General features: G+C 35.6%; 1 long non-coding RNA gene across 3 annotated transcripts; it reads right to left on the bottom strand.

The window, feature by feature from the left end:
* Positions 1-942: 942 nt before the first annotated feature.
* LOC141599269 (uncharacterized) lies at positions 943-7,740 on the bottom strand. Of its 3 annotated transcripts, XR_012523789.1 has the most exons (9): positions 7,573-7,737; positions 7,447-7,493; positions 5,759-5,932; positions 5,319-5,421; positions 5,112-5,182; positions 4,352-4,420; positions 4,138-4,254; positions 2,628-2,696; positions 943-1,298 (listed from the first exon to the last, which is right to left on the bottom strand). It is a non-coding gene; the product is annotated as an uncharacterized LOC141599269 (long non-coding RNA). The 3 variants fall into 3 exon arrangements; XR_012523787.1 differs by lacking the exon at positions 5,112-5,182 and having other exon boundaries at positions 7,573-7,740; XR_012523788.1 differs by lacking the exon at positions 7,573-7,737 and having other exon boundaries at positions 7,447-7,570.
* Between the last annotated feature and the right edge of the window lie 2,278 nt (positions 7,741-10,018).

The following is a 10,018-nucleotide window of genomic DNA, read 5'->3' as shown; positions in this document are numbered from 1 at the left end:
CCAACATTCCTCACCCTCTACTTCGTCATCCTCTTTATCTCCCTCTTTTCTCTTCAACGACGTCGCATCTTAAACCACCTTCTCTTCTTCAACCTCGCAGTCCTCCTTCCCTTTCCCCTTTCTCCTTCCCTTTACCTTCTATGTTCCATATCCTCCTCTTATGTATTCTTTAGTTTCCCTTCTCCCCCACTTGCTCTCATATTACTTCTCCCATTTTTCCAAGTACTCCTCCATATCTTTCACTTTCTCCTCCCCCTTCCTTCCTCTTTCCCTTTTCTCTTATCGTCCGCATCCTTTCATTCTCCCCTCTCTACCTCCTCTTATTTACCCTTACTCTCTTTCTCGACCTTCATCCATTTCCCCTTCCTCCTCCCTTATACCTTTCATTTCCCCTCCTCCTCCACTTGCTCTCATATTATTACTCCAATTTTTTCTCGTACTACTCCTCCCCCTCCCTTCCTCTTATCGTTCACATTCTTCCACTTCCCTCTCCTTACCTCCTATTAACTTATAGATCTTGCTTATGTGTGTCTTAAATTAAGACCTCTCACAACCCTCTTTTCATGTTTAACATTATTTAAATAAGTTGTGAATGGCTTCTTAAATTTAAGAAAGTCTTAAATAAGAATTTGTGTTAAAGCAATGGTAGCTCCAAAACAAATTGTACTTAATCCATTTAAGCACGTTTTCACATAGATTTAAATCTAGAACCACCATAGATAAAAGCAAATCCCAAGGCTTATACTAACATGTACAAATGGGTAGCCATCACTCCGTATCTCTTGGCAAGCTGCATTGCATCCCTGCCTAGAATGACAATTAAGTGCCAATGCAAAAGGGTATGCCAATTTCCTGCTTAAACCTTTACAATATAGGAGTATGTGTCCAAAACGGTTGGATCTCTATCATTTACAAGGACACCACAAGACAGTAAACACAAAGTTTAATTGTGGCCCATCAAAGCAGTATTTACTTGTTTAGCACTAAGCATTGTGCTAAAGCAAAATAGTACAAGGCCAAGTATGTCGGAGTTGCTACAACACTAAACTTCCTTACAAAACACAGCTTCTATTGATGCATTAAATTAAACTATCCTTGAGTCCCGTAAGAGTATGATTCTGAGTAAGTACGATTCTACATAATATCAATAAATAATCATTCCTATTAATCTTTCACAAAATAAATCAATGACAACCACTATGATCTTCTATTCCTAAACCTATGGAAGATAAAAGGCTGGATGCATGACGTACGGATGCAGCGATCCATGTTATAACGATCCATGTTATAACATCAATCTGCAATATACAAAAACGAGAAAAAACCAAAAAAAATGTAAGCAAGGTAGAAACCAAGTATACACTATGATAAAGCCACAATACTTCTTTAACCACGATGTTCTACCACCACCTGAGCTTGCAAATAGAGCAATAAGTGAGTAACAAATTCGAAGGCTATAGTAGCCTTAGCACGTGACTTATACACAAAATAGTCAAGAGTTTTTTATTTCGATCGATCTTACTAACAAGTTTGACATTTTCCCACTGCTTCCCTCCTTCCTTATCTAATGAAACCAAACATAGAGTCTCATCTCCTCCTCTACTTCTCAATCTTAGCTAAAGCAAGCATAAACTCTTTTTGCCTCTATCGTTCTCCCCCTTCCTTCTCCTCTCCTCCCTCCTCACATAGGTTTGACACTAAATTACAAATTTCGTGAATTTACATGATTTAGGCAAGACGATATCCAAGTTTTTCAAAAGAGAAGTAAAAATACCAACATAAACGGTACCAATAGAGGTCTCTAACATGACGTTGGAACTTGGAAGTTAAATATCAAACAGACAATCGTCTTATCCTATTGCATTTTTCTAAATAGGTTCATCCTTGTCGACCATATATTAATTCTTAAACATGAACTTCACTCTTTAAATAAGGGTGTGAAGTTTGTCCTATATAAGCACGTCATTTCGGTGTTATGATAGATATGCAGGTAGTCCTATATAAGGTAGAATCAATTATGGGTACATCACACATGTGAAGGCAATCTATTCTTGATAGGCATGCAGCTAGTTGCAATTTAAGTAAGAATCAATACAGATACACCACATGCGAAGATGGTGTGAAAAGCATATGTGCTCACCAGCCCTCTACTTTCCCCCCTCTCAATGCTCTCCTCTCTCCCTCACCATATAAACAAAACCAAACACCAATTTTTTTCCCTTTTCCCATATACCTCTTAATCCGAGAAAAAATAAACACAAACTGTTTTTCCATCCATATTTCTCCTACTTACTTCGTCTATCCTCCCTCTATCCTCGAACCCTCTTTCTCCGCCTCCGTCATATGGTCCTGTCGCCAAACTGCTAATTACGTGAATCAATATGATTTGAGGAAGGCAAGTTTCCAATTGTACCCAAAGCGAAGAAATATATCTCACATATAAATACCAACACTAACAGTAACAATCACATCAAAAATCGAGGATCCAAACGTGACCTAGAAAGTCATAGATCAAAGTGATAACTACTGTACCAAGGGAAGCTCAGTTTTAAAAATGGAAATATAAAATTCTTGAAATGGTTAAATTTTGCTTTAACAAAAAATAGAGAAAATGAAGTAACACATACTGGCTTGTTGAAAGATGGTCCGTAGAAAAGAATGCAAAGTTATCATCCAAAAGAAAGGATGTTCATGTCCTGCAAAACATACCAAACATAAAATTAGTCACAAAAGAGGAAGAGAAAAGAGATTACACTGACATTCCATAATCATCCAATAACACACCCAAATTAAAACAAAAATAATAATAGTTAACAAAGTCCACAACTATATACTCCCTCCCATCCAGACCAAAGGTAACATGGGCCCACTTTTTGTGAGGAGAAAAGTGGATTCATGTTACCTTTGGTCTGGATGAGAGACAGTATAAGAATTACGATTGATATGCATATGCTTTACGTGGACTTTGCTAGTGAATTGTTAAAGGTTGAAAAGCCAACAAAACTCCATTTGTAAATAATACCTTTCATCACCCCTACTCTTCTCGCCTTCAACTCTTAATTTGTAGCTTTACAATCACAAAGTTCTCACATCTACTTTTTCGCCTTCAACTCTTAATTTGCAACTTTACAACCCCCAAACTCACTGTCTCCTATACTTTTTTCGTATTCTTCTATCTCACCAAGTTAATAGTACATATGATAGTGTAATTTAGTGTTTTTTGAAATGTGTTGAGCTATAAATTTTTATGCTGTAAGAAGACTCACATTCTGAAGTGACAAATAAATATAAAGTGCTACGAAACAGTCATCAAGTTGTATGATAAAATCTCTCATAAATGTAATTGAACGTTAGTAAACTGTGTTGCGCGAACAATTGAAATAACAACACTGTTGTAAGAAGACCTTTACCTTCAAAAAGAATATTAACAAAATTGAGATCTAATGGTAGCAACTAAGCTGGTATTCCAGTCATTTAAGAGTTAATTTCAAAGTAACAATATACCATAAAAGAACAAATTATCTTATTCCCTCTCCCACTCCCACTCCCACTCCCACCCTATATGTAGCTTCTCCCAATCAAGATACTCCCTCCTATTCTACATAAACTTCCCTCTTTCCTTTTTCATCTATTCACAATACCTTCCCTATTTCCTTATTTAGTAAAGTTTTATACTTATTTTAATCACCTTACCCCACAACAATACCTCACCTCACCCCACAACAATACTTATTTTAATCAACTTACCCCACAACAATACCCCACAATACCTTCCCTCTCTCCAATTATCAAACCCCACTACAATACTTTACCTTATTTTAATCCTTCTCCTTAATTCTAGTGCCCCCCATGAATAGGGAGGTTTATCTAGAATAGGAGGGAGTATAAAAGAATATAAAGCAGGAGAATATATATATAAAAAAGTTATTTTAGAAACAATTTGTGATACCCAGCATATGCACAAACGCATTTGTAAACAAGAAATACATTTGTAATAAGAGAAAGGTAGTTGTATATTAATTTGACATGCTAGCAGATTCATTGTCGTAGAGTGTTGTTAAATGGATGTTTAACCACGGTCATCGGCACAAAACAAACAAACTTTTTTTAAAGGAGAAACACAAACGAACAATTTACCTTTATATCTGAAGAGAAGTTCATGATGATTTTTTAAAATCCGGCTTTTCTAAGTTGGAAGTTCATCCATCTCAACAAGATCTTATCTGGTGGAAGACTCATTAATTTTTCGGCATCCTGAAAAGCATCAGGCAACGGTTCAACAAATGGATAAAAGAATAGAGAGATTGGAAAACATCATTGTGCAGGGTCATAAATCAGTAATGATCCTTACCTCAGCACTACCTACTAACTCAACCAGTTGAGGAGTTTTCCTTAAGTTGAGGTCTGCCAATAGTTCTACCTGCAAAATGTAAATATAGTCCAATAACAGTTATATCTTAACATGTATTATAACCGAGTTTTATCAATTCTGAGTGCCCATACCCGCTTCCAAGTCTGCTTTTTTATGAATCACACACAACTACTTTATGTTGAACATCCAAATATCAAATTGAGCTTCTTTAGGCAAATTAACTCGCAAAAACACATTGAATCTAACAATCATCAGCAGATACATTCTAGCTTGTAAGCAACCGTAAAACTATCCCATTAGAAACTTGGAGGTAGAAATAACCCCAAAGTTTAAAACTTTCCAGCCTATATACCCAACAATAAGGCTTCTTTAAGTCTTCACATTGCGCAATATGAGAAACATCAGACCGTCCTCAACTTGCCCTACGCCTAACTCACCGAGTCACTGGCCTCGAACCTCCCTAATTTACAGTAGTTTTAGAGCCCTATTCCGAAATAGACACACTCAGATTAATCAAATTTCATCCTAGATTCCTAAATTAGCTGTGTACATACCATAGTTTCCAGATCAGCTATCTCACAATCAACATTGTGAAACATACCCAGTAAATAATCCACTATTAAACCAGTGAAATTGTCAAAATTTTCAATTTTCAACTCCACTATTTCATAATCAACCTAATGAGATATATCCAGTAAACAATTCATGACCTAAACCAGTGAAAATTGAGAAAAATTACCAAATTTCAATTCCTCTATCTCAAAATCAACATTCTGAAACATACCCAGTAAACAATCCATGTACGCCGACCTATAAGCCCAATTTCCATGGAACGAAGCTCATGGTGTAAGAATGTGATCAAAGCAATAGGTGTGTCTAGGAAGCGCGGAAATCAAAGTAAAAGGCGCAAATCATTGACAGATGACAACTTAGATCTGCTCCTTACGTGATGTGATAAATTTCCTGTACATACAGAGAACAACTTTTGCTGATCTGACATGCTCATTTCGCAAATCCTTGTAAAATCGCCGTTCTAGGAGCTCGGTTATCTGACAAGTAAACAAATAATAAGTGAGGGACTGAACAACAATATTAAATTCACAAACAAGAACACTTTTAGCATAGGGAAGTAGTAACATTTCCCATGTTTTTAGAGAGTCCTAAAAACTACAATCTACACAGTTGATGAAATTAAGAGTACATAATGTAAAAATCCAAACTTTTGGATTGATAAACTTTGGTCATTGATAAAAAAGATGAACAAAATTTAAAATACCCCAAATAATATAAACAAACCAAATAACCAAACTTTACACTTAAAACACCAAAAACAATGAGGCATTGATCAAAACAGAAAGTATCCCAGAGGCCTAGCTAATAAATTACCAGTAGATAAGGTAAAGATGGTCCAAAAGAGAGTAAACAACCAAAATGACAGTAACATCTCCTCGAAGAAGCTTTTAAGAATATTCACGATAACCTTTTTCCTCTTTAGCTCAGCTTTCTCCTTCCCTTTCCCTGCTTTTTGTTTTGTTTCTTCCCTCTTTATTTCACCTGCTTCTATTGAGAGATATGGAGAGAAAAGTTAAAAACTATGAAAGACGCAAAATATAGAGCCATCGAAAGCGGGGGTTTCAAACAATTAGAGGGCTAAACCTTCACCATATTGAAATGGGACACCTCAAGTTAAAACAGACATGCCTTTCTTAAACAAATTCGTGAATAATAATTTATCATCTCAACATTATATTCATCGTCTGATCATGCCAGTCAACTACTAACACTCGAATTAAGTTCACCCAATAAAGCCATAAACATAAGTAACTCTACTTTCATGGACTTGAGCTCGATTTCTACAATCAAATATTCTGATAAAAAACTTCCAGAACTAAAACCCTTAACAAAATTTGTCAACCGAATAAAAAAATAAGAGATGTTAGTGTTAATAGATTGAATAAAGTATACAATTAGCTGAATAAAACCGATCTTGGTACTCCAACCAAAAGCAAGCAATTAGATTAGCTTAAACTGATGGGTGGATTCCCAAGATCGGTTTCGTACTCTTAACACTCTAACACTACTGATGCAGTATTGATACAACTCATACAACAAACATATATTCAGCCATTCAGGCTGTAAATTTTCTGGGCCGTCTTCTAATTAACAGCATTTAATCAGTATACACTTTACACTTCAGGTGATGCAAGCCTAAGTACCGATACATGAAACCAATTCACAGGTCTGGTCCTTCACTAACATTTTCTAATTATCCTGAAATATAGCGCTTGGACGACACATTGTAGCTTAAACATTAAAAACAGCTTCAATCCCTATGGATTAAAATGTGAGGCCAAATATATAGTCCGCGAAAGCAAATGAATAATTCTTCAGTCCTAATTCCTAACCGACAAATATTCGGTATCTATTGATAGTCCGAGAAAACCTACAGAACCACTTCAGCACAGACTGTTAAACGTGTACTATCAAGGCATTAGGCGCTATGATTTTGGGTCGTGTTGATCTGTAATGATTACAACATATTGCCGATTTATAAAGATTTTGAAGACTATCAACTACCAGTTATCGTAAAACAGAATTTTCCTCATGAGTGACCATGCCCAAAACAAATATTATACTCCCTTCATCCCAATCATTTGTTTACCCTTAACTAAAATATCAAATGAGACAGAGGGATTACTTTCCAACTTTGTGAATTGCTCGACTACTAATTATTCAACGTTATTCAACGGCGAGTGCCAGGTGGGTTAGTTAGCCAAACAGAAATGTATGCCTACGATCTCCCCTATGAGATTGCTTGGAAAAATAACATTTGTTTAGTTATCAAACTGCAATAAATAACAAACAATAATGCAACAACTTGAGATGATAATCACAGAATGTCAATTTTGTTTGAAATTATACTATTCTGATCTATGAATGTATGAAGATAAACTCAAACTACCCATATCACTTAGCAAAACCCACCATCATTACTAAGTAAAAATGAAAACTTGAATCAATTTACAAAAGAAACACAATCAAATAAACTAAATACTGGAGAAAGAACGAATTACCATTTGCAGTCGGGAATGATATGGGCGACTGTGATGCTCGGGAAAATCTGAATCAAATGAAGATCAATACATCAATACAAACTATTACAAAAATCGAATCATGAAGCAGGTTAAATAAAGGGGTACCTGAGACAAAACAAATGGCCATTATTAATAAAGCAAGATTCTTTGCCTGTGATTTGTGGATGGAAAAAGAAGCTGGTGTCTCATCAAAAGCGATGGTGAAGGAAGGATGATCATGAAAAAGGAGGTTTTGAGAGAGAAAATAATTGAGGTGAACGAATGGCAGGGAGGAAAATGAGGAAAATAATTGAGAGCAAATTTGTGGAGGAGACTTCTCGGTGAATTGGTGTTCTTATTCGATTCGAATAGAAGAAGCGGAGCAGTCATTATAAACTATGCCAAAAAGGCCCAACTCATAAATCCAATTAGGCTACGTGTATAATGGGTTTACTATGATAAGGGCCAACTGAAATATGGGCCTAAAAGAACCAAACGCAAGAAGAAAGGGAAAAAAGAAAAAGCGAGGATAGAAAAGAAGAAATGAAACTGCACAAATAGACAGCCTCTTCCGAGAAATTGTACCAGCCCAACAATTTGCTAACATAAATAAAACAGCAAAGCAAAAGTACAAAGACCTACAAACAACAAAGCTCAACAAACTGTCCGCAAGAAGAAAAGAAATGCAACAACCCAAGACACAAACCCAACCCAAGGCAATAAACTATGAATAAATTTCAACTATTCACTTTACTATTCATTACAAATTTACAATAGTAACTCCCCCTTATCCTCTTTTATATACTACTAGTTGTTGCTCCGCGCGCGTTGCGCTCGGAACCCCAATGTCCATCTCCGTCTCTTTTCAAACTATATAAGCTTTCGTGAGAGATGCAAGCGTAATTGTTTTGCGGTCAATGAGTTAACACCTCCTGAATATTGAAATCATCCCCTTTAAGAGCAATCTTCAAAAGCAATGTTTGAAAGGAAAAATAGTCATCAACTCATCGGATATGAGTTTTGCTTTGAGCGAAGTCCAAGGTCCTATAAATCGGAAAAGGATATGGGACTCCTAAATTTAGAATTCTCAAATAATAAAGTTTCTGCACATGAGCTCCAATCACGGCAAGAAAAATCGTAGTGTTACACAAGCATACAACAAATTTCTCCAACTATAACAATCAATATCAGTGACATGAAATTTTTACTTAAGTTGTTTAGTAACGATAGCTCATGAAACTCTCACAAATTTTATAAGCTCATTACAAAATCCGAAACAGGACAAAAAACCCCCCACAAAATTTAGTTATTCGTCTACATAATCTAAATTGTTAGTACATTCATCTTTAAGACGAACAACAATTATAAGTTCATCTAGTCGATATAGCTAAGCAACAATTATATGGTACATTTATTTCCCATTCTCAATGTGGAACATCTAATGCTTGACTTGTAAAATAAGCAGTAGTAACCTTAATATTCACCATTCAATATTCACCATCAACGAATATAGTAGAAGTATCAATATAGCAGATCGTTGTCAAAAAAAATAAAAAATAAAAATATAGCGGATCTAGAAAAAAAAAAGATGAAAATTTCCTAAACTGACAACGGATTAGAGCAGTTAGTATAAGAAGGATTAGATAATAGTAGGTGTTAAACTTCATTAGCTAACTTATCAGCACCACCTTGACCAATCGACACCGTCTTCGTCGATGCGGAGGATAAGCTTGCTGGAATACATGAAAAACTGCAGCATGTGAGAGACTAAACAATCTGGAATGTAGTAGAAGTTATTGCCGGAATATATGAAAAACTGCTTACAATGGATAAGCTCCCTCGCTCTCCAAATTGAAAACTACGGAGTACAAGCTTCAGTTGCTGAATTTTAGATTGAGCCACTCTCGAACCACTCCTTCTCTTGAGAGTATGATGCTAAACACATTTCTTCACTTATAATATCTACAAATCCCATTGCAAAATGCTCAACAGCATGTCAGAGATTTGCTATACATAAACAATATGAAAGAAAGGGAAAAAAATCGGAATTTTGATAAGTACTACCCCGTATTTACATAGTAACAAGCACTACAAGCACACCCCTCACCTAATGGTACACACTTCCTTCAAAGTTCAGTCTAAATTTCAATAAAAATTCGATGACATGGAAACACAAGATTAAAGTTGGAAAGTAAACTGAAATTGAAAAAGGGGAGGTCAAAGTAAACAACTCCATATGACTGATTTGGAGTAGCATTAGAAAAGCAATATTACTATGATTTAGGAAAAATAACATTTTCAATCTACCTTTTTTAAAGAAAATTGACAGATGATATAAATCGAGCAAATTACCCCTTTCTTACTAAATCTACCTGATTCACTCTACCCTCCATATTCTGTTACTAATACAAAGAAGTTCACTGCTTTTATCCTCTTTAGAAATTGTTTGATTAATCGTCTATATCAACAGCGCAATTACCAAACCACACACACACACACAAACTGAACATTTTGGTTGAAAACTTCAACTCTCTTTGTAACAAGCGGGCAATTCGATAAAATGCTTATTCAA

The sequence above is a fragment of the Silene latifolia genome, chromosome 9 (assembly GCF_048544455.1).
Source record: "Silene latifolia isolate original U9 population chromosome 9, ASM4854445v1, whole genome shotgun sequence".
Lineage (NCBI taxonomy): Eukaryota > Viridiplantae > Streptophyta > Magnoliopsida > Caryophyllales > Caryophyllaceae > Silene > Silene latifolia.
This window is presented reverse-complemented; position numbering and strand designations above follow the sequence as displayed.